Source organism: Caretta caretta, chromosome 2 (genome assembly GCF_965140235.1).
Source record: "Caretta caretta isolate rCarCar2 chromosome 2, rCarCar1.hap1, whole genome shotgun sequence".
Lineage (NCBI taxonomy): Eukaryota > Metazoa > Chordata > Testudines > Cheloniidae > Caretta > Caretta caretta.
The window spans coordinates 13,547,341-13,573,904 of record NC_134207.1 but is presented as its reverse complement, the minus strand read 5'-3'; positions in this window follow the sequence as shown (position 1 = coordinate 13,573,904).

The following is a 26,564-nucleotide window of genomic DNA, read 5'->3' as shown; positions in this document are numbered from 1 at the left end:
TTGTGTGTGGGGGGGCAGAGGGTGAGAAAACCTGGATTTGTGCTGGAAATGGCCCAACTTGATGATCACTTTAGATAAGCTATTACCAGCAGGAGAGTGGGGTGGGAGGAGGTATTGTTTCATGGTCTCTGTGTATATAATGTCTTCTGCAGTTTCCACAGTATGCATCCGATGAAGTGAGCTGTAGCTCACGAAAGCTCATGCTCAAATAAATTGGTTAGTCTCTAAGGTGCCACAAGTACTCCTTTTCTTTTTGCGAATACAGACTAACACGGCTGCTACTCTGAAACTAATAAATATGTAACTAGTGTTAGAGCGTGTAAGAAAGTTGCCTATTAATTAACTCATACAAATATATAATTCACATGGATTTCCTTGTCAAATGTTCATTTATGATGAGTGAACAATATTAATGATGTTCTTGAGCTTAACTCCCAAACAGAAAGCTACTTTCTGTAATGGGGTACCATCTAGTGTCAAGATTCCAAACCTTTTTCCACACAGATTGCACCGTCAGTGCGATAAAGGTTTAGATACAGTCACTGTCACGGAGACAGACCTTTCTCTCCAAAGTACGTGACACTGAGCTGTATTTGAGAAGAGCCTTGTCACAGGGCCAGCCAGGAGCTGATCATAAATATTTATGCGTGAAGCAAATGAAACACTCATGCCAATAAACATCAGCCTGTTGTGTAATTTTTCAATATTTCGTGAGCAGCCTGCAAAAGTGAAATGGTGATGTGACAAGTAACACAAGCCACTTCAGCAGCAATGAGGCAAAGTTCACAAACAGTGGAGGCTGCATAAAAAGTCCACCATCATTCTGCTTTATTATTTCCACATTGTTACAAGTCATATCCCTTCTCTGTCAGAAAACTGAATGGCAAAGGACTATCTGATCAGGTCAAAGCCCTAAGATACGTCCCGTGCACTGCGGCCTGAGGTGGGGAATTATGCATGTTTCTCCATAAACAAAGAGTAACCATGCACGTCCAGCTTTATTTTAAAGGAAGCAATTGAGAAAGAACAAAAGTAGATGCAGAGCAGAGAGTGTATATCTTTGTACCATGTTACATCAGCTGGGAGTGTGTATAGCTCCATTATGTGCTGCGCCAGCTCTCCCTCACAAAATGTTTGTTGCCCTCCAGCCTTCAGCCTTTAAAGGTGCAGGTCACAGAAAAGTCACACTAATTACATACCTGCATGTGCCACTGTTTGCAGGAAGGAATCCATCCTGACACTGTACTGTGTTCAAAGTCCCTGTGTTGACCCCTTCCTACTATTTAGTGTAGACCCACCAACCTCACTCTCCACAGTCCTCTCTGATGCACTATGGAAGGGCCTTTCAAAAATAGGTCTCTGTAGCAATTGGGAGGCAGCAGAACCACTTCTGTTCTGCTGGAGGCAAGATCCCTTCACTGCAGAGGCTTACTCCAGAAAGTAGTCATGATTTTCTCCTCACTAATTTTGTATGGGCTTGTGCCATTGAAATCAAGGGTAGTCTTTCCAGTGGCTTCAGTGGGCTTTGGATCAAGCCCTAAAAAGCAAAGGTTGCTTACAACCAGATGTGCAATAGCAACATTGCAAAGCATCAAAGTGACGATCATTCTACACCACTCTGAATTTACTATAAAAAGGATCCACTGTACAGTGATAACATACCTTTTCCTTGTTACTCTGTTTGTTTCCTAGCTTGTGTGTCCAGCATGTTGTAGACTGTACTGTCAACAGAGGGGGTCACTAGAGGTTTTGCTTTCAATCAAGAACTACAAAAAATACAGATCTGGCAAAATACAGATCATTCAAAGTACCTCAATGCATTTGCTACAGTATAACCATTCAGAATACCTTCAGCTTCACAGCAGTGGGTTAAACTATCATCCTGCAGTCTTCCCTGAGTAAGGAGCAGGCAAACTGCACCGCCCCAGGGTTTCAGAGTCACAGTCTAGTCCCTGCTGCCCTCTTGCTCCACGAGGAAATTAAACTGTGCCAGCCCACTTTCTCCTCTGCATTGACCCAGCTGTGGTGGCCAGTGCGTTGAGGGCATGAAGCTGTGGCTACACTTACTGTGCACCCCAACTAGTCCACTCCTCTCCCACCTTTGTGTGATGGGGATTAGTAGCCTGGTGGCAGCTGCTCTCTGCCTCTGCACTAGGTCTGGTGATGCAAGTAGCCAATGGGGAGTACAGTTAAGTGAGGATCCTTAAAAGCTCCTTACGCCCCTGTCCAAGCACACAGCCAACGCATAACTGAGCCCAATGGGAGTTGTATGGCAACAGTCCGCTGCCCTATGGATCAAACTGAAGATTTACTCCACAAAGCCTCTCTATGCTCCACACGTTAATTAGAGCCCACAGAAGCTCGTTACCAGCCCAGCCCCTCTGTTGGCTGCTACAGCATGAGCTGTGTGTAGATGCTGTCAGTGGATGATGTGACAGATCTCTGCATTTTCTGGGATGGCTTTATGATAAATGACAAGTTATTACTTCCTTTGCAAATCACTGTAATAATGTTAATCATGCTGAATTCATTTACTATTGAATGAGCTATGTAATGGCATAGGATATTTCTCTCAGAACTTCGTATAAATTAATACCCAGCATAAAATATGCTATCAAGTTATTTGCTAAGATTGTTTCATAATGTTTTTTTTAATTCACTGTTGATTTGTAATAATCCCTAGGAAGATGAACCCAAAATCTGTTTCCTTAACAACTCCTCTCTGAGATGCATAACATGATTTGTTATGTTAGGGCTGCTCATAAGGGCTCGGCTGCAGGTATTGGCTTTGTTCGTTTTCCGAAATACAGCACCCTGATGCATTGTGCATTTGCTTTAAAGAACAATATCTGTGAAGACGGACAGTGAAATGATAGAGGTCATGGTGAGAGTTGGGCCCCACAGTTGCAGCAGGAGTTTGAGGTTTGTAAAGCTTCTGGGATTGGGCCCATAGTTTATAGCATCTTTTCTACAAACTACATTGTTTTATGGAGTTTGGTAATACAGTTATAGCTACATAATAAATAAGGGTGAGGGAAGTGGACAAAAAGGCTGTTTGTGATGTGATTTGAAAAGAGATGGAGAGTTGAGAAGGAAAAATAAATGAAGACTCTTGATGATGGCAGAAGCTCCAGAGTAAAAGGTCCTTACTCCAAGAGACAAGTCAGAGAGGAAGACGGATCTTCTGAGTAAAGTCTTGAACCGGGTCTCAGGAGATGTGAGTTCATAGAATATCAGGGTTGGAAGGGACCTCAGGAGGTCATCTAGTCGAATCTAGTTCAACCCCCAGAGTTCAATTCCTGACTCTGCCACACTCTTCCTTGGAGAGGTTCAATAAATTGTTTAATTTCTATGCCTCAGTTCCCTATCTATAAAATGGGAATAATATCTCTCACCCTTTGTCCATCTTGTCTATTTATATTGTAAGCACTTCAGGACAGGGAATTGTCCATTGATTATTTTTTTCTGAAAATGCAGTTTCTGCACACTCAAAATATTTCACAGGAAAATGTTGAATTTGCCAGACTTTTGTGATTTTCTATTGGCAAAATCTAAAGGAAAAAAAAGTGGGGGAGGGAGCGATTTGGCTCAGATTGATCCAAATTAAAACATTCTGGTTTGTTCAACCAAACTAATATGTTCTATTTCAGGATAATTCAATATTAATCTAGGTTTCCCTGTGCTTCTATGGTGCCTTATGAGAGTTTTAGTTCAGGTACCTCATGATCCATTCTCCTCATGGCAGAGGATCCATGGCTGGACTACATTTCCCATGATGCACCATGGGGTCCCCATTTGTTGAATCGCTGTTCTATCTAATGAGAGTCCTGTGCAACATGGGAGATGTAGACTGATCAGGAGGCCCCACACACTGAGGAAAATAGGGGTATGAGATATCTGTGCTACAACTCCACTGAGGCACCACAACAGCTCAGGTGGGCACAATTCAATGTTTAATTGAGATGAAAAGAAATGTTTCCATTTGGGAATGTCAAAATCAATGTTTCCATTGTATGCAAAATTTGGTATTGACTTTTTTCTCCCAAATGAGGACAAAAACAAATGTCAAAATATTGACATTTCCCACACGATGGAAATTTTTATTTTTAACCAACTCTAGTCTTTTACTCTGTGTGTGTGTATAGCACGCAGCACAATGGTGCTCTGATCTCCACTGAGGTCAATGGGCAGTGAGGTCCAGATGATATTGCAGTGCCCTGGAATTCAGGAGACTTCTGTTCTATGGTGAGCTCTGCCACTGTTCTGCTGGGTGACCTTGAGCAAGTCATTTCACCTTTTTTGTGCTTATTTTTTTCCTTTATCTTTTCTATGTAGATTGTAAACTCTTTGGGGCAGGGACTGTCTCTTAATCTATGTTTGTACAGTGCCTAGCACAATAGGCCTCTGATTTTGACTGGGGCCTTTAGGCAGTTCTTTAGTTTAAATAAGAACAGGTGCTACCATAATACAAACAACAACTAATAATAAAGAAAATAAAGGTGTGAGATGAGCCAGGAAAGTGGTGAAGGGCTGTTACGAAAAAATCTAAAAACAAAGTGTCAAATTTTGTACCACTGAGGTCGGAGCCTTCCTACTAAATTGAATGTGAGAAGGAACGGGAACTGTGGGTCCAATCCAAAATCTATTGAATGGATTAGGCCCTATAAGAATTGGTCAAACTTGGTAGGCCCCAAGTTTGACTATGTTCCTGTTAGAGCCACCAAATTCTTGGTTAGTGCATCTGAAATAAAAGTGTAAAAGAGCACTTGGATGTAATGAAGACGCACATTAATGAAGCTCTGAATCTTTAGTGTCTGGAGTGTACTGTATAGTGGCATAAAACACCACTACAGAACTGCAATGCATTTTGCCCACAGCAGCAGTTACTCCTGGCATCTTATAACTTGTAGATGAGTCAGATTTCTGCAAATTGCTGGGAATACAGTTAATTCAGTGCTCATCTCACACATTTTATATATTTGTTTGCGTCAGAACATTGTGTATGGAGTTTGCTTACAGAATCTTGCTAGTCAATGTACAATTTGTACAGATATTCAAAAGAAAAAATGCTTTGACTGACAAGGCTATTCTGCTGGAATATTGGGTTTTGGATTATATGACTTGCAAACCATGAGCTATCCATGAAAGCCTTCAAATATTAAGGCATATCAACTGTGCCTTAGGAATTCTCAACTTACTTGGTTTCTTCTCAGAATTGAAAGTTACAGGCCGGGAATGGCATTTTACAGTATGCCTTTTCTGTTAAAAAGAGTTCAAAAAGATTGTTTTGATGATTAATCTTGAGATCATACAGATTAAAAGTAACCCCTTTGTTTAAAAATCAGAAGCATTTGCAAGATACTTTTGGACAGATGATATCTTTTTTTTTTTTTTTCCCTATCTCAACTTTCTTGAAGGTCACATTTGCATAACCGTTCAGATTGCCTGTTCATCCACTAAAGATAGATTTCAGTCAGGGTGGAGATATACATACTGACACCAGAAATCTCTACACATCTTAGAAAAATATTAGCTAGACAGATTTATTTCTTCACTTTAAAAATTGCATCGATATTTATTACTCACTGTGTAATGACTGAATTATATGGTTGATTGTTTCCAGGTATTAGTGTAATATGAATACATTAGTAGCCACTTTCTTTTTGCAATAAAACAAAAGCAAATGATATAAAACAGATTGAAATGGTGCCATATGTATTTACTATATCCCATAAATTAATATTTGGGAAGGGTAGAGAATATAGAAAAGTATGTCATGCTACTTAACCTTGTTTCAACAATTGTGAAGGACAACCTGCCCAGTTACTCCACTCATTGAGAAAATGGATAAATAAAGCTGCTTGAAATTCTTGTTTCTATAGCTCATAAAATGTTCCATGTTGATTAAAATTAGGAACTTTCTATCTTATCCCTGTTCTGTTCAATAACATTAATTTGCTCAATTTATCATTGGAATTAAATACTCTAGCTAGAAGACAAAAAAACGGAGTGGAGGTGGAAAGCAAGTTCCCTGTTTATACTGGAAATAAAGGCATTGTCAAAGCTATGAGAGTATGAAGTATACGGAGTTCTGTTAGGAGGTTTATCATCCACTTTCTCTATAATAAGAGAGATCAAAGCATAATTTTGCCTCAAGCACAAAAGAAATGTGAGCTGTTCAAATCTGTATCAGGCTACTTAAGCTTACTGGGCCAGTTTGATCCCTAACATAGTTCTGTGAGCCTATTTATTCATAGCAACTGGATCAGACCCATGGTCCAGCTATTCTCCAGTATCCCTGTCTCCAACAATGGCCTGCTTCAGAGGCAGGTCAAAGAAACCTTGTTTAGACAGCTGTGGGATAATCTGCCTCCATATTAGGTCTTCACCGTAATAGGATTAAGACCAGAAGCATGAGGTTTACTATCCCTTCAAAAATTTGTTAGCATTAACTATTATAACTGGATACTCTTATTATTTGTGTAAATATCCAATCCCTATTTTAATCTTGCTAAGATTTCCACCTCAACAACATCTTGTGGCAGTGACTTCTGCAGGTTATTGGTGCTTTGTATGAAAAAGTATTTATCAGTTTTGAGGTTGCCACCTTAAAGTTTAATTGCTTATCTCCCTCTTCTTATGTTATGAGTAAGGCTGCGAGTTTGTCATGAAGTTCACGGATTCTGTGACTTTCTGTGACATCCATGACTTTTGCAGTAGCAAATGGGAGCTGTGAAGCCAGCGCTCTGGATGGAGGCAGCGAGCAGAGCTGCCTGGCCACGCCTCTGCCTATGAGCTGAGCAAGGGGGATGTTGCCACTTCCGGGGAGCCCGCCAGGTAAGTGCAGCCCAGAGCCTGCCTCACCCCATCCCATGCCCAAACACTTCTGCTGCTGGTGGGGGGAGGTGCAGAGCCAGGCAGGGAGCTTGCTGGCCCTGCCAACCCCCCAGCACCAGCAAGCATCCCAGACTGCATGCCAACCTCCAGCTCCCCCCAGCACCACCGGGGGTCCCAGGCCATGCACCGCTGCCTGCCCTCTCCCCCCAGCACCCAGGCTGCCCTCCTCCAGCACGCGCGTTGCCCTCACGCAGCGCCCCCCCCAAGTTTTAGTTAGGGGTATATAGCAGAAGTCATGGACAGGTCACGGGCCCTGCATTTTTTTTACTGCCCGTGACCTCTCTGTGACTTTTACTAAAAATACCTGTGACTAAAACGTACTCTTAGTTATGAGACAGGAAGAACAGAAGCTCCTGATCTAGCTTTTCTATAACATTCTTTATTGTATATACTTTTATCATGCCCCTCTTATTCATCTTTCTAAGGTGAAAAATTCCAATCTTTTCAGTCTCTCTTCACATGAGAGTTTATCCATGCCCCTGATAGTTTGTTGTTCTTCTTTGAACCTCTCCAATTCTACAGTATCATATCTGAGATACATTTAATTAACTTGTCTGTTTGAGAATGCCAAAAAGAAGAAGAAGCCAGTATGCAATATTTTCATCAGTGATCTGGGTGTAAATATACCCTTACTGCTGATAAAATGTGATGGGGTGTACAAACCCCACACTAGTCAATAAGGGGCGCAGTCCAAAGGATGTGCTGGCCACCGCTTCCTGCAGCCGCCATTGGCCTGGAACGGCGAACTGCGGCCAGTGGGAGCTGCGATCGTCCAAACCTGCAGACACTGCAGGTAAACAAACCGTCCCGGCCCACCAGCGGATTTCCCTGACGGGCCGCATGCCAAAGGTTGCCAATCCCTGATGTCAAATGTGAGGACCTGGTTAGGTAAGAGCTCTTCTGGTAGATGGGCAGAGAGACAAGGCCCTGATTCTAAATACAACTTCCCTTTGGGAATACTAGCCTGGAAAAGTCCTTATGTATGGGGAGCACATAAACTATGACCATCACCACAATATGATCCACTGCCTGGTCTTTAGTTGGTCATCATTACTATAGACAGACCATGAAGGGTTCAAGTTCAAAGATTTTTTACAGACTAACCTGACAGACACTGATTCCATAAGAAAGTTCAGGAATTGCCTTCTGACACCAAACTTTTGGAAATAAAGCCTGGTTGTACTAGTCTGAGGTTATGTCTACTCTACATTGTAAACCTGTGTCTGTGGACTCAGTGTTTCCAAGCCCACGCTTGAGTTTTCACACTGCCTTGTAAACTGGGTTTACAATAGTTGGACCTGGGTCTCACAGCCATGCTAACACATCCATACTGCACTTTGCAGACCTTCTAACTTGGTTTGTGGCTTAATCTGCATCCACACTGCAAAGTGACAGGAATTGGACCTGAGTTACAGGGGGCTTGGGCTCTGGCCTACTCTCCTAGCAGGGTCCTAGGACCCAGGTTCTGAGTGCTTGTGTAATGCCAACAGGCCCTGGTTGTCAGCAGGTGGGATCGAACCTGGGTCCTCTAAAGCTTAGTGTATGAGCCTTGACTACATGAGCTAAAAGGTACATGGATTTTAGCTAAGGCTGTAGCAGACTCATCAATCTCTAGGTGGTCTAGGTGCCACTAGAGTGGGACAGAGCACCACAACAAGGAGGCATGAGTTACTCTTGCTCACCCAAGTCAGACTGGCTTGTGTGTGGATGAAAAGGGGGATTGGGCTCAAACCTGAGTCAGAGCTATGCAGTGTAGATATACCCTTAATGATCCAAGTTCCCACATTGTTCTGTCAAGATTGGTGCCTTTTTCTAGCCTTCATGTTGTGTGCATAGTCTTGGTTGATCTTTCTTGCCCTTCTAGTCTTTAAAGATGCCTTTCAGTTTACACTGTCCTCTCTTCTGTGCTGTTTTTGACTCCATTCTGCTTTGACTGCCTCCCAGTCCCTCGGGTTTTGTCCTGCCACCTAGTATACTGGGGCCATGCTACTGTTATCCTGTCAAGTGCAATATTGATGCCTTTTTATAACACCCTGCAGAAATAAATATTTCAACACTAGCTGTGGGAAAGCAGCAGTGCTTAGGCTAGTCTGCTACTTTAATCTGCCATATGGCTCCAATCTGTGTATACATACCACATTGCTCTCAGGGTGTAGCATAAATAACCTCCTCTCTCACTGGACTTACAGTGCCATCTTAATGCAGAGACGAATCATCTGAAGTACAAAATCTAGTAACAGACTGTAATCCTAATACCTCTACTTCTTTAATATTGGTGTTTTAGTAATGTCTAAAAGCCCCAAATCAGGCATCAAAGCCTTTATGCTAGGTATAATTTACATACATAACAAAATGACAGTCCATGCCACCAGAAATTTACATTCCAAGTATATGATAACAGGTGACTACAACAAACGTAACAGGGCATCAGCAAGAGGATTGTGATTAGTGTAATAAGCCGTCATAGCACATCTGCTATCTAACCGATGTCAAGCGTTTTGTAGGCATCTCAACATAGAAGGATTTTAAGGACAGATCAGTACCTCTATTGCACCCATTTGCTAAGTGCTTAATAGAAAAACAGAAGCCAAAGACTTCAGAATAATCTTTGAGAAATAAGGAGCACACATTTACTTTGAATTCAGTGGAGCAGCACATTCAGTGCTGCAGTATTTTGGTAAGTGTCGGAGGCTGAGGCCCCATTATGTGCACACACAAACAAAAAGATTGACCTTACTCCCAAAGAGCTTAGAGTTGGTTGAAAAGGTTTCTGCTAATTGTTCTTTGTTTTGTTTTTTGTCTGATCTTCCACTGAAACCAAAACTGTTTGAAAAACAAAGGTGGCTTTTGACGATTCTCCTGACTCAAAAAATATTGAGAAAAAGACAGTTTTGAAATTGCTGAAACAATTCAAAAAGAAAATCTGACTTGAAATGACTTTTTGTTTTGCTATTTAAGCTAATTAGAAAAAAAAATACAAGGAAAAATGTGGGAAAGAAGCATTTCAAAAATATCCAAGCAAAATGTTGCAATTGACCCAAACTGATTTTGTTGTTTTGGTTAGTTGGTTTTCACATTTTGATTTTGTGGACATTGAGATTTTGACTTTGTGTCCCAGTTTGGGATGGTAAACCCTTTGGAACTCTCAAAAATATTTGTGGCAGTAGAAAACCATCTCTGACCCTGCACTACCTAGTTTGACTAATCTGAGGGCAGAAATTGACCTGTAGTGCTTTTCAGAAGTCCTAACTTTTATGCTTTTCTGTACTGAATATTGTCTTGTGTTTCTGTAAGAGCTAAAACTGACAAAACATTTCATGTGCTGGAAATGGCCCACCTGTTGATCACTTTAGATAAGCTATTACCAGCAGGACAGTGGGGTGGGAGGAGGTATTGTTTCATATTCTCTGTGTGTATATAAAGTCTGCTGCAGTTTCCACGGTAAACATCTGATGAAGTGAGCTGTAGCTCACGAAAGCTCATGCTCAAATAAATTGGTTAGTCTCTAAGGTGCCACAAGTACTCCTTTTCTTTTTGCGAAAACATTTCATGTTTTTAATGCCCATTAAGAGGTATTAAAATCATGTTGTGTTTTTTATGCCTCACTGTGGTCATTTCATTAGAAACACTTGTTAGACATTCAATCATCTCACAGATGGACCTGATTTAAATTATAAAATGCTATAGCACCCAGTGTCCATAATAGTTCTCACAAACATGTGTGAACAGTGGCAACTACACAAAGTAAAAGTTACATACAGTAGAGAGCCACAGGCAGTGGTTGATTAACTCTCAATAAAGCTCTTTGAATTATTAATTGGTTTTATTCACCCTATAATTAGTGGTAGATTGTCAGTACCCAGATGCATATCAAGTGATACGTGCATCTCATTAATGATTCTGAACTCTATTCCTCTAAGAAAAGGCAAACTGGACGGACTCAAGCAAAGAAAACTCCCTCCCAAAATCTGGGCCAATATCCAAATCAGAACCAATTTTTGAAGTTAAAAAGCGTGGGTTATCGTCCCTGTAATGGGGTGCACGCCATCCCTGTACTCTGTTGCCCAGAAACCTCTGACTCTAAGCCCACCACCAACACCCATACAGTCTTGTGTAGCCAAGTATTTGCAATGGTTTCTCACCCTTTTGCACAGGGCTACTGGCCCCACCTAACCCAATCCTCTCCCCTTTCCTGTGTCTTTTTATAGCCCTCAGCTGATGGCTAATTGGTTCATCAGCCCCCAGACTGATCAGCTAATTTAGCTGTAATTCCCCAATCAGCCTTCTTCGGGCAGGTTGACTGATGCCTAAGTGCTCAGAGGGCTGGCTCACTTTTTAGCCTCCAGCTGTGTCACATATTAACCCCACCCCGCACCATTATTGTTCATTGTCAAGCACTTCTGCCTTTGTATGTCCTAAATGAGACTGGAAATAAAAATGACCCATACTGCTGAAAAAAGCCTACTGTTATTTCTGGCTTTGCAAGAAATGGGAATCACTGGAAATGTCACCAGAAGGTCTGTTGACGTGACATTTTCTATGTAATTGTGCAGTGAAGTCCTGGCCCCATGGCAGTCAAGAGCAACCCTCTCTCCAACTTCCATTGGAGCAGGATTTCACCACTGAACTTGCAAATGAACTATTTATACAAGTTTAATCTCTGAGTCTGCACCCATTATCATGGTATTCCACACAGAGTGCAGCATGATTTTGGAGCAGGCCCTACACGTAAATTGGACTATTCATCCCACACTAATTTCCCCTTCTCCCAGGAGCACGGCTGAATGTATATCTGCCTTATGATCCCAATGCAACTCAATAAAATGCCCACTTTGTGCAGGAGGAATGGGATAAAAGTAAAGCATTATCAAGATACTAATCAGAGACCAGGAGTCTGATGGTTAGCTACTATAAACAGTTTTGATCGTAGCTCCTTTAAGTCTGGACATTTCCAGGAACCAATTCTGCTTTTTATAAAAGCAGAATATTGCAGGGTTTTTTTTGTTCTGCTTAGGACACGTTCAAGTGGAATCGGAACTGGCATGACTAGATGAATAATCAGACAGGTGGTATACATACTAGTTTCTGATGACTGCCCAGAGAAGACACAATGCAGCTGGCAGCTTATTTTGCATGCCAAATAAGTTGATGAGGAAGAAAAACAACCTGAAAACCAAGGAGGAAAGTTGGTAAGCACGTGAGGTTTTATTTTACTAATTGGGAGATGGAGGGAAAGGAACGTGAGGAAGGCTGGTATAGTGTGTCAAGGCAGTGGGTTTAATTCCCAGGTCTACGACTGACTTCCCATGTGACCTTTGGGAAATCACTTGTGGCCTGATTTTTAACAGAGCTTTCTGGATCTGAACCAAAGCCTGCTTTTAAAGGAAAATAATTCTTTTGTTTGTCTGCTTCTCTTTTAATGCAAGAAACACTAAAAATATTTTCTATAAGCACTGGAGAGAAAAAGTGACATCATCTTAGAAAGAATAGCAGCTACTTTAAACCATCATTCCTCTAATGTTACAAAACCCAAATGTACAGAATACCATGATATTGATACCCCCACCCTCCCATTAGTTTAAGAAAAGTCGTTCTAAAAGTGTCACAAAATATGAAAAATGCTATTTTGTTTGGAGTCTCTGAGGAGTCAGTTGGCATTGAAATGCCAATGCCACCACAATGAACAATTTGAAAATAACATCCAAATGACAGCTCTTGTGAGGTTTGTTCTGCTTTCAGAAATTTCTTTTCTAAAAACTAGGGCTTAAGACCAGAGTTTGCAGAAAAATCCAAATGTAGTTTTGTGAAAATTTTCAACATTTCAAACTTGTTTTTGTTTACAAAAAATAATCATTTTTATATTACTTTAATATAAAAAAGTCTGACGTTTTTTATTGGAAGCCTTTAATTTTCATTTTTTTCCACAAAAAAACGGTCTGGAGAGGAAACGATTGTTTTTTCTTAGTTTATTAGACCCGAGTTGTTTTGGAAATTAATCATTGCATTAACCAGTTTGATAATACCTTTGAATTAAAAACATTTTTAAAGGCATAATATATTTTTGCAAAAATGGAAAAAGTACAACATTGACAATTTTTTCTTTTATAAAATTGTGTCATGGGGGGGGGGGAAGGGACGTTTTTGATTAATACAGTTTTCATGCAAGGACAAAGCCCTGGCTGGGATGATTTAACTGGGAATTGGTCCTGCTTTGAGCAGGGGGTTGGACTAGATGACCTTCTGGGGTCCCTTCCAACCCTGATATTCTATGATTCTATGAATTTCAACTAGCTCTACTTTAAATCTTTATCAAGATGGATTCTTTTTTTAACATGTTTCAGAGGAACAGCCGTGTTAGTCTGTATTCGCAAAAAGAAAAGGAGTACTTGTGGCACCTTAGAGACTAACCAATTTATTTGAGCATGAGCTTTCGTGAGCTACAGCTCACTTCATCAGATGTATACCGTGGAAACTGCAGCAGACTTTATATACACACAGAGAATATGAAACAATACCTCCTCCCACCCCACTGTCCTGCTGGTAATAGCTTATCTAAAGTGATCAACAGGTGGGCCATTTCCAGCACAAATCCAGGTTTTCTCACCCTCCACCCCCCCACACAAATTCACTCTCCTGCTGGTGCTAGCCCATCCAAAGTGACAACTCTTTACATAACCTAAAGAATCATTACTTAGGTGTATGCACGGTACATTTTCAAGCCAATAGGTATAATTGAAGGCCGTACACCATCGTCTCCCCTTTCATGTTACAGATCATTTCAACCAGTTTAGACACCTACAGAATACCTGCAAAATGAGGAGGAAAAACAGTCTTTGATTAAGGCATAAGATTGAAAGTCCAAAGACTCAGGCCCAGATCCTCAGCTAGGGATAAACTGGGCATATTTGCATTGACTTCAGCAATCATGGAAAGCAAATGGAAAAGTGGAAGAAGGGAATCATTTTAAATGTGAGTGTTTATGGAATTCTTGAAGTATTTACTCGTCTCCTGATTGAGAGGTTAATTGGGTTTTTCAAGGTCACACCCAAATTCTGCAGCTCAGACAGGTATCGAACCCAGGCACCGAGTCTCAGCCTGTGTAGATGGGCATATTATTCTCTCCAGTGTCTGGGCCAGGTGAGGATAACAGCCTACTTCTGCCACCAGTAACAAAACTCAGGTGAGGGAGTCCCAGGATTTTAGTGCAGAAGATTCCCAGCAAAAGTCCCACCAATGGCCCAGGCTGTAGATTTGTATATGTATAGTCATTTACAGCTGAGACAAATGCCATTAGATCAGAATGGTGGTACTCAGCACGCCCATTGTACAAGTATCAATGACTCCACAGGGTTCAGGGCACTGGAGTACTGGTTTCATTATGCACCATAGTTCTGCCTGGATTTTAGACAGACCATTTCACACACTGAACACAATATTTCAACAGGCCCTTTACCCTCGGATGAACCATACATCAGGACTGAAATACAACAGTCTGTACAGAATAGCTATCAGCTCATCAGCCATGGATCTGAAACCACAGTCTAATACATCCAAAGACATCTTAGGTAATATTAGAAAAAACAAATGCTGGCTGGAATCTTCTTCCTCCTCCTTTATTCTGCTTTTCCTCCAGAACAGGTTCCAGCTCCTCCAGGGGGATTCCCCAGTGTTCCCAAGCCAGCAGGAAGATATAATCCTTCCAGCATGTCTTGGGTCAGCCTCATGGCCTCCACCCAGTGGGCCATGCCCAGTATAGTTCCAATGGAAGCCTCCCAGGTGGCATCCTTATCAGGTGCCTGAACCACCTCAACTGGCTCCTCTTGATCCGGAGGAGTAGCGGCTCTACTCCAAGGCCTCCCGAATAGCTGAGCTCCCCCTGTCTCTGAGAGTAGGCCCAGAGAAACCTCATTTCTTCCGCTTGTACCTGCGATGTCGTCTTTTTGGTCATTACCCAAAGTTCATGACCATAGGAGAGGATGGGGATGTAGAACGACCTGTAAACCGAGAGCTTTGTCTGAGAAATCAGCTCCCACTTCGCCATCATGAATTGGTACAGCACCAGCATCACTACCAGTGCCATACCAATCCACCAGTCAGTCTCCTGCTCCCGCTTACCATCACTCATGAACAAGACCCTAGACACTTGAACTCTTTCCATTAAGGGCAGCTGCTGCTCCCTGACCTGGAGAGAGCAGTCCACTTTCATCCAAGAAAGGCCCACAACCTCTGATTTGGAGGTGCTGATTCTCATCCCTGCCGATTCACACTCAGCAGCAAAATGTCCGAGTGCACTTCGGAAATAACAGTCTGAAGAAGCAAGGACAACATCGTCTGCAAACAGCAGAGATGCCACCTCTGAGTCCCTGTACTGGATGCACTCCACAGCTCAGCTGCGCCTTAATACCCTGTCTAGGAAAATCACAAACAGGAGTAGGAACTAGACTCACCTTTGGCGGAGTCCAATGCCACCTTGAACAAACTTGGCTTAATGCCAAGAATAAGAACACAACCCCGAGAATAGAGGGACTGGATAGTGCGCAAAAACAACACTGACACCTCATACTCCCACAGCACTTCCTACAAGACATCTTGGGGAACGCGGTCATATGCCTTCCTGTGGTCTAAAAAACAAAGGTAGACCAGATTAGCAAACTCCCATGGCCTCTTGAGTATCTGCGAGAGAGCAAAGAGCTCTCTGTTGTTCCACAGTCGGGACGGAATCTGCAGTGTTTCTCCTGAATCCGAGGTTCAACTAATGGGCATAACTTTTCTCAAGTACCCTGGCATAGACTTTGCTGGAGAGGCTGAGGAGTGTGATCCCCCTATAGTTGGAACACACCCTCTGGTCTCCTTTCTTAAAGATCAGCACTCATCTTCCACACAACATTGAAGAGGCCCGTTAACCACGAAACTCCAACATTGTCCAGTGCTTTCAATATCTCCGGATGAATCTTGTCCACTCCTGCTGCCTCACCATTACGAAGGCACTTTGCCACCATATTGATCTCAGCATCAGAAATAGATTCGATCTCACCGGAGGTTTCTGGTGCTGCCTCCTGAAAGGGGGCTTGTCCATCAGGTTGAAGAGTTCTCAAAGTGCTCCTTCCATCTCTCGACGATCTCCTCAGTCAAGGTCAGTATTTCATTGCCCTTGCTGAGTACATCCTGGGCAATGTCTCGCTGACCCCTCCTAAGGCAATGAATGGTTTTCTAGAACACTTTTGAGGCTGTCTGGTAGTCATTCTCCTTGGTCTCTCCAAACTCCTCCCAAGCCTGGGCTTTCACTTCAGCAACCGCTGCAGCTGCAGCCCTTTTAGCCAGCTGGTACCTCTCAGCCGTATCAGGAGTCTGGTTCGCGAGCATTGCTCAGAAGGCACCCTTCTTCGACTTGACAGCTTTTCTCACCACTGGAATACACCAGCTGAACCTAGGGTTGCCACCATGACAGGCACCAGTCATGTTAAGGCCACAGCTTTTCAACAATTGAGGCCCTGAACATGATCCACTCAGACTCAATGTCCAAGACATCACTTGGAATGCAGGGGAAGTTCTTCCAGAGGTGAAACTGAAGTCTTTCTACACAGGGTCCTCCACCAGACGTTCCCAGGTGACTGTCACTGATGGTTTGGGCCTCCCATGTCTATCTGGCCAGTATCCCATGCGTTGGATCCAACTCATCACCAAGTGGTGATTGGTTGCCAGCTCTTCCCCATTCTTTACCCAAGTGTCCAGAACATATGGCCTTAGGTCTTATGAGACTACTATGAAGTCGATCATCGATCTTCAGCCCAAGGTGCTCTGGTACCAAGTACATTTATGAGCAACCTCATGTTAGAACATGGTATTTGTTATGGACAATCCATGGCTAACACAGAATTCCAAGAACAGCTCACCTGTCGGGTCCAGATCAGGGAGGCCGCGCCTCCGAATCACTCCCCTCCAGGTATCTTCATCATTCACTACGTGAGCATTGAAGTCCCCGAGTAGAACTACAGAGTTGGTAGGTGGCACTCTATTGAACACCAATCCCACCATCTCCAAAAAAGGCCGAGTATTCTGAACTGCTAGTAGGTGCATAGACACAAACAACAGTCAGGGTTTTCCTCTCTGAGACCCGAAGTCTCACTGGGGTAACTCTCTCATCTACTGGGACAACCTCCAACTGCGCAGCCCCCAGCCAGGGGTTTCTGAGTATCCCACACTCACCCAGAGCCTCTCACGTGGGGCCACTCCTGAGTAGGGAAGAGACCAGTCTCAATGAGCAAGTTTGTTTCCAGAGCCAATGCTATGTGTGGAGGTGAGGCCGACTATATCTAGTCTATACCTTTCCACCTCTTCCACCAACTCTGGCTCCTTCCCTGCCTGTGAAGTGACATTCCACATCCCTAGAGTCAGTTTCCATTGAGGAGGGCCAATCTGTCATGGACCATCCCTTCTGCTGCCTTTCTGGCATCGCACCCGACCTCTCCTCCCTTTGCCTCATGGTTGGTGGGCCACGAGACAGGTCCACATTGCCTTTTCGGGCTGGGCCCAGCCAGGTAACATGGGTGGCCCAACCACCAGAGGCTTGCCTGACACTGCCCCCAGGGGTAGCTCTCGGTATACCTAATCCAGGCAAGGTTCATGTGGTCATTTTTGGGCTTTCATGAGGGTCTTTAAGTGGATCATGTCTAGCTGGCTAGGACATGATTTATATTTTTCCCCAAAGAGCGTCATTGCTGAAAAATAAGGGAGCGAGAACATGTTACTCAGTTCCTTGCATACCAAACCAAGAACTCAATTGCATAATATTTTTAGAATATGAACAATGATATTTTTCTCCCTAATAACACACTTTCATTTTTTCCTGTTTCACTCGGTTCTCATGAATTATTTTAATGTAGCATCTCATAGTCCACACACCGTGTATTGTTTAATGTTTTTACCCAACACACTGAGATTCTTCAAAGGGAAGGAAACACAAACAACTTGCTTTTTACGTCCTTGTTTTTTTTTTTAAAGCAGACAACCTGATAGCATTCGTTTGAAGCTGCATTAGTGTAACTCATTCTCCGTATAGCAATATGAGGGTTTTTTCAGCAAGCTTTGTTAATTATGTTTTCCCCTTCAGCCTTGGCAATGTAATGAAGGCCATTAGAAGCATATTTACAAACAGTGTAAATCAGCACAGTCCCTTTGACTTAAATGGAGCAATGCTGCTTTACACCAGCTGAGGATCTGTCCCTTCTTTGCCAGATCCAGCAACTGGGATGTGCACCAATATTTTGTACCATTTTCTCTGAGAAGGGTAATGCTGTAACTATCTTACTGGTGAAAGGAGCAGGATGTTTACCTAATTAGCCCAGGGGACAACATAGATAATAGGAAACACAAGCCAACATTTTAAGACATTTTACATTGCTCAGTGAACAATGATAGTGATCTTCCTGTATGCTTTGATCTTTTTTTTTTTTAATGAATGCACAGCCCAATCAAAACAACTCAATCCACACTTGTCCTGGTGCTTAGATAAGTTGAATTCCTCACTGAGTAGTTTCTTCTCCATGGTGCTTCTTTCTCCCTTCTATTAGCTTGCTTTATACTTTTACATTTTCTACACTGCTTATTTACCCCTAGTATTTGTAATCCAGTGGCTCAGAAGGGTCCCAACCAAGATCAGGGCCCCACTGCGCTAGGTGCTATACAAAGTCCCTGACTATAGGAGCTTACTATCTAAATGGGCAAGACAGGAATGGAAGAGTCATTATCCTCAGTTTACACTAGGGTTGCCAACTTTCTAATAGTACAAAACTGAAAACTCCTGCCCCGCCCCTTCCCCCAGGCCTGCCCTTCCCTCCCTGAGGCATGCCCCTTCTCTGACACCCTGCCCCTCTTGCTCCATGCCCCCTCCCTCTGTTGCTCACTCTCCCCCCTCTCACTCACTTTCACCAGGCTGGGGCAGGGGGTTGGGGTGCAGGAAGCGGGTGAGGTCTCAGGCTGGGGGTGTGGGCTCTGCGGTGGGGCCAGGGATGCGGGATTTGGGGTGCAGGAGGGGGCTCTGGGCTGGGACAGGGGATTGGGGTCCATGTGGGGGGTGAGGGCTCTGGCTGGGGGTGTGGGTTCTGGGGTGCAGGAGGGGGCTCAGGGCTGGGGCAAGGGATTGGGGTTGGGGGCTGGGGGGTGCGGGCTCCAGGAAGGAGTTTGGGTACTGGAGGGGACTCTGGGCTCAGGCAGGGGGTTGGGGTGCAGGGTCCCAGCGGTGCTTACCATGGCTCCCAGAAAGTGGCTTCCAAGTCCCTGAAGCCCCTAGGCACATGGGCAGTGAGGGAGGCTCTGTGCACTGCCCCCGCGCCCAGCCCCACAGGCACCACCCCCGCAGCTCCCATTGGTCGCGGTTCCGAGCCAATGGGAGCTGCAGGAGTGGCACTTGAGTTGGGGGGCAGTGCGCAGAGCCTCCCTGTGCCCAGGGACCTCAGGGACCTGGCTGCCACTTCTGGGAGCCATGCAGAGCCAGGGCAGGCAGGAAGCCCGCCTTAGCCCCAGCCTCCACTGCACCGCCGACCAGACTTTTAACAGCCCAGCTGGCAATGCTGGCCGGAGCCGCTAGGGTTGCTTTTCGACCGGGTATTCCAGTCAAAAGCCGGACGCCTGGCAACCCTACTTTACAGACAGGGAATCAAGGCACAGAGAGGTAAAAGGACTTCCCCCAGGTCACACAGAAAGTCTGTTGCAGAACTGGGAATATAACCCATGTCTCCTGAGTGCCTTAAACTCAAGAGCATCCTTCCTCCTGCTTGCATCTCTTGTTCCCGTCCCCCTGTTAATTCTCGGCATTGCTGTGTTTTGCTCCTTTTTTTCAGCCCTTCAGCTAATTTTCAGCCTTTCAGATCTCTACCGTAAAGTTTTTTTTTAGTGTTGTTCTCATTGGACCACCCTCAGAGCTCAGTTACACCTGTTAAAAACTAGCTGATGCCACTGGGGTTACCTTAGATATATGCTGCTGAAACTGAGATGTGAATCAGGCACATTGTGTCTAATTAAAGAACAATTTCTCCTCTGCCTGACTGAGTAGTAGCTGTTTTCTGGGGAACAAATATATCTTTTTCTGTCTACTAAAAGCTTTGTAATAAAAATAGGATTATTAGAACTGTATCAAGTTGTTATGGCAACCTGAATATTGGACCTAAAATAGTATATTGTTACAGCTGGGTATATATCTTACACTTACCCTTCCCTCTTCCCTTGTCTCCAACAAGCCAGTTGAAATCAGATCCATTCCATAGTTAGGATGTTGAAAATTTTCCTCAGAATTTCTTTTCAATAAAAAAAATTGAGGTTTTGACACAATGGACATTTTCAGAGAAAGTGTCAGGTGTTAGTTTTCCCTCCGAAAAATACTAGGGTTTTTTTTTTCATCAAAAAACTAAAATCATAAAAGCAAATTTTTGGTTGACTTGTTTTCAGAAGTTTTCAGCTGAATATTTTTTGTACTTTTGGAACAAATATTTTGGATTGCCGCAAACCGAAAATGTTTCTGTGTTTAGGTTTCCAGTTTTTCAATGAAAAGTAATAGGGGGAGAAAAAAAAACATTTTCCAACTAGCTCTACCCAATGTGTCTGCATAGATTTTATTGAGCTGTTTCACCTCCCCAGTGCCAATTTAAAAGCTGTAATTTGTTTCTCATTAATTGGGGAGGGAAGGGGAATCAACATTGATCTTTTAGGTTTCAGAGTAGCAGCCGTGTTAGTCTGTATTCGCAAAAAGAAAAGGAGGACTTGTGGCACCTTAGAGACTAACCAATTTATTTGAGCATAAGTTTTCATGAGCTACAGCTCACTTCATCGGATGCATAAAAGTGGAAAATGCAGAGGATGTTTTTATACACACAGACCATGAAAAAATGGGTGTTTATCACTTCAAAAGGTTTTCTCCCCCCACTCCACTCTCCTGCTGGTAATAGCTTATCTAAAGTGATCACTCTCCTTACAATAAGAAAAGGAGTACTTGTGGCACCTTAGAGACTAACCAATTTATTTGAGCATGAGCTTTCGTGAGCTACAGCTCACTTCATCAGATGCATACCGTGGAAACTGCAGCAGACTTTATATATACACAGAGAATATGAAACAATACCTCCTCCCACCCCACTGTCCTGCTGGTAATAGCTTATCTAAAGTGATCAACAGGTGGGCCATTTCCAGCACAAATCCAGGTTTTCTCACCCTCCACCCCCCCACACAAATTCACTCTCCTGCTGGTGCTAGCCCATCCAAAGTGACAACTCTTTACATAATCAAGTCGGGCTATTTCCTGCATAAATCCAGGTTTTCTCACATCCCCCCCACCCCCATACACACACAAACTCACTCTCCTGCTGGTAATAGCTCATCTAAACTGACCACTCTCCAAGTTTAAATCCAAGTTAAACCAGAACATCTGGGGGGGGGGGTAGGAAAAAACAAGAGGAAACAGGCTACCTTGCATAATGACTTAGCCACTCCCAGTCTCTATTTAAGCCTAAATTAATAGTATCCAATTTGCAAATGAATTCCAATTCAGCAGTTTCTCGCTGGAGTCTGGATTTGAAGTTTTTTTGTTTTAAGATAGCGACCTTCATGTCTGTGATTGCGTGACCAGAGAGATTGAAGTGTTCTCCGACTGGTTTATGAATGTTATAATTCTTGACATCTGATTTGTGTCCATTTATTCTTTTACGTAGAGACTGTCCAGTTTGACCAATGTACATGGCAGAGGGGCATTGCTGGCACATGATGGCATATGTCACATTGGTGGATGTGCAGGTGAACGAGCCTCTGATAGTGTGGCTGATGTTATTAGGCCCTGTGATGGTGTCCCCTGAATAGATATGTGGGCACAGTTGGCAACGGGCTTTGTTGCAAGGATAAGTTCCTGGGTTAGTGGTTCTGTTGTGTGGTATGTGGTTGTTGGTGAGTATTTGCTTCAGGTTGCGGGGCTGTCTGTAGGCAAGGACTGGCCTGTCTCCCAAGACTTGTGAGAGTGTTGGGTTATCCTTTAGGATAGGTTGTAGATCCTTAATAATGCGTTGGAGGGGTTTTAGTTGGGGGCTGAAGGTGACCGCTGGTGGCGTTCTGTTATTTTCTTTGTTAGGCCTGTCCTGTAGTAGGTAACTTCTGGGAACTCTTCTGGCTCTATCAATCTGTTTCTTTACTTCTGCAGGTGGGAATTGTAGTTGTAAGAAAGCTTGACAGAGATCTTGTAGGTGTTTGTCTCTGTCTGAGGGGTTGGAGCAAATGCGGTTGTATCGCAGAGCTTGGCTGTAGACGATGGATCGTGTGGTGTGGTCAGGGTGAAAGCTGGAGGCATGCAGGTAGGAATAGCGGTCAGTAGGTTTCCGGTATAGGGTGGTGTTTATGTGGCCATTGTTTATTAGCTCTGTAGTGTCCAGGAAGTGGATCTCTTGTGTGGACTGGACCAGGCTGAGGTTGGTGGTGGGATGGAAATTGTTGAAATCATGGTGGAATTCCTCAAGGGCTTCTTTTCCATGGGTCCAGATGATGAATATGTCATCAATATAGCGCAAGTAGAGTAGGGGCTTTAGGGGACGAGAGCTGAGGAAGCGTTGTTCTAAATCAGCCATAAAAATGTTGGCATACTGTGGGGCCATGCGGGTACCCATAGCAGTGCCGCTGATCTGAAGGTATACATTGTCCCCAAATGTGAAATAGTTATGGGTAAGGACAAAGTCACAAAGTTCAGCCACCAGGTTAGCCGTGACATTATCGGGGATAGTGTTCTTGACGGCTTGTAGTCCATCTTTGTGTGGAATGTTGGTGTAGAGGGAATTCCACCATGATTTCAACAATTTCCATCCCACCACCAACCTCAGCCTGGTCCAGTCCACACAAGAGATCCACTTCCTGGACACTACAGTGCTAATAAACAATGGCCACATAAACACCACCCTATACCGGAAACCTACTGACCGCTATTCCTACCTGCATGCCTCCAGCTTTCACCCTGACCACACCACACGATCCATCGTCTACAGCCAAGCTCTGCGATACAACCGCATTTGCTCCAACCCCTCAGACAGAGACAAACACCTACAAGATCTCTGTCAAGCTTTCTTACAACTACAATACCCACCTGCAGCAGTAAAGAAACAGATTGATAGAGCCAGAAGAGTTCCCAGAAGTTACCTACTACAGGACAGGCCTAACAAAGAAAATAACAGAACGCCACTAGCGGTCACCTTCAGCCCCCAACTAAAACCCCTCCAACGCATTATTAAGGATCTACAACCTATCCTAAAGGATAACCCAACACTCTCACAAGTCTTGGGAGACAGGCCAGTCCTTGCCTACAGACAGCCCCGCAACCTGAAGCAAATACTCACCAACAACCACATACCACACAACAGAACCACTAACCCAGGAACTTATCCTTGCAACAAAGCCCGTTGCCAATTGTGCCCACATATCTATTCAGGGGACACCATCACAGGGCCTAATAACATCAGCCACACTATCAGAGGCTCGTTCACCTGCACATCCACCAATGTGATATATGCCATCATGTGCCAGCAATGCCCCTCTGCCATGTACATTGGTCAAACTGGACAGTCTCTACGTAAAAGAATAAATGGACACAAATCAGATGTCAAGAATTATAACATTCATAAACCAGTCGGAGAACACTTCAATCTCTCTGGTCACGCAATCACAGACATGAAGGTCGCTATCTTAAAACAAAAAAACTTCAAATCCAGACTCCAGCGAGAAACTGCTGAATTGGAATTCATTTGCAAATTGGATACTATTAATTTAGGCTTAAATAGAGACTGGGAGTGGCTAAGTCATTATGCAAGGTAGCCTGTTTCCTCTTGTTTTTTCCTACCCCCCCCCCCCCCCAGATGTTCTGGTTTAACTTGGATTTAAACTTGGAGAGTGGTCAGTTTAGATGAGCTATTACCAGCAGGAGAGTGAGTTTGTGTGTGTATGGAGGTGGGGGGGATGTGAGAAAACCTGGATTTGTGCAGGAAGTAGCCCGACTTGATTATATAAAGAGTTGTCACTTTGGATGGGCTAGCACCAGCAGGAGAGTGAATTTGTGTGGGGGGGGTGGAGGGTGAGAAAACCTGGATTTGTGCTGGAAATGGCCCACCTGTTGATCACTTTAGATAAGCTATTACCAGCAGGACAGTGGAGTGGGAGGAGGTATTGTTTCATATTCTCTGTGTATATATAAAGTCTGCTGCAGTTTCCACGGTATGCATCTGATGAAGTGAGCTGTAGCTCACGAAAGCTCATGCTCAAATAAATTGGTTAGTCTCTAAGGTGCCACAAGTACTCCTTTTCTTTTTGCGAATACAGACTAACACGGCTGTTCCTCTGAAACCTCTCCTTACAATGTGTATGATAATCACGGTGGGCCATTTCCAGCACAAATCCAGGGTTTAACGAAACGTCTGAGGAACGGGGGGGGGGGGGGGGGGGAGGAATGGGGTAGGAAAAAACAAGGGGAAATATGTTACCTTGCATAGTGACTTAGCCACTCCCAGTATCTATTCAAGCCTAAGTTAATTGTATCCAATTTGCAAATGAATTCCAATTCAGCAGTCTCTCGCTGGACTCTGGTTTTGAAGTTTTTCTGTTGTAATATTGCAACTTTCATGTCTGTAATCGCGTGACCAGAGAGATTGAAGTGTTCTCCGACTGGTTTATGAATGTTATAATTCTTGACATCTGATTTGTGTCCATTTATTCTTTTACGTAAAGATTGTCCAGTTTGACCAATGTACATGGCAGCGGGGCATTGCTTGCACATGATGGCATATATCACATTGGTAGATGTGCAGGTGAACGAGCCGCTGATAGTGTGGCTGATGTTATTAGGCCCTGTGATGGTGTCCCTTGAATACCAGCAGGAGAGTGGGGTGGGGGGAGAAAACCTTTTGAAGTGATAAACACCCATTTTTTCATGGTCTGTGTGTATAAAAACATCCTCCGCATTTTCCACTTTTATGCATCCGATGAAGTGAGCTGTAGCTCACGAAAGCTTATGCTCAAATAAATTGGTTAGTCTCTAAGGTGCCACAAGTACTCCTTTTCATTGATCTTTTAGTAGAAATATAGAAAGAAACAGAATGAAGGACTCATGAGGAAACTCAGAAAAGTTAAATTGTTCAATATTTTTAATTTTTTTCACTGTTTATTATTATGTATATTGCAGTAGGCCCTGGAGAACCAGTGCCCATTGTGCCAGGTGCTGTACATACATACCATTTGAGAAACTCATGTTCCAAAGACTTTACATTCTAAATAGCAAAACGCACACAGGGTGGGAGGAGAAACACAGGCACTGAGAGGTGAAGAGGTCAGCTGCAGAGCCAAGACTAGAACTAAAGTCTCCAAACTCACAGTCCAGTGCCTCATCCATTAGGTATTTCATTTTCAGTATTTACCGATTTTTACTGAAAATTTACCTGGTTTTACAATAATTATTATTCTGTTTTTACTGATTTGAAGCTGAATTTTGGACCACTCAAATGCATGAAAATACTGATTGTGTTAAGAAAATCCATTACATTAGGTACTTTTGTTTGTTTTAATAATAAATTAATCTAAAAGTGTAAATGTGACTCTGTCTGTGTGTCCTGACTTAGCAGACATGTAAATAATTGGGAAGTTTGTGTCAACACCCCTATTCTTGGGTATTTATTGAAAGTGAACCACCACCACATCTTTGGAGGTCTCTCTACATTCATTAAGTGGCTTCTCATCTTGTCTATTTCAGGTGTCAGATTTCACTAGATTTATTTTGAATCCAGACATTGAGCCTAACTTCTCAATCAAGGGTATTTTGTGGGTAGAAAGCACTTTTATCTTCTCTTGAGATAACAAACAGCTCAAGGGCCTTAAAATCCCAGCCCTCAAGAGTCAATTCCATTGATTAATGATGGGTTCCTGTTTAAAATACAGCACTCTGTTCCTTCACGGTATGTGGAAGTGTAAGGCTCTGGGACAGCGTCCATTAATCAAAGATATGAACCAGGAGACATGATTTCAGCGGGCCAGTCTAAAGTGAGAGCTCCAGGAATCATCACTGACTGCACTTGGTCAAGCTGTCTTGTGTTCCAGAGAGGAACTGCTTACAGATGGCTGGGGAATTTTACATTAAAACTTTTTCTCAAAAAATACCAAATTCTCCAAACTGGAACTGTTGGCAAAACGGGGTTGGGTTTGATGAATTTCCCCAACTCAAAAAAGTCAAGAAAAAAGTTTCAAAATTGTCAAAATGTTTTGTCTCAATATTTGTAAATTTTTTAAAAAATAATCCAGTTTTACAATCCAAAATGTCTTTTTGTTTCTAAATTAAACCCACTGGATTGGGGAAAAACATAACAGTGACCAGGACATGAGTAATTGTGCCTGATGGTCAGAGCAGGAGCCCAGCTTAGTGGTTAGAACTGGAGTCAGTAACCAGGAGTAGGAACCCAGGATCTGAGCTGGAGTCAAAGGCCAGACGCCGGAGCCAAGGGTCAAAGCCAGAGTCAGCAGCCAGGAGTTGGTGTCCAGAGTCAGAACCGGAGCAGGAGGAGACAGAACCGGAGTGGGAGACCAGATGCCAGAACCAAAGTCAGAGATCAGGAATCAGAGCCAAGAGTCAGAACAAGGCTACCTGGAATAATGCAGGTCAGATGCAA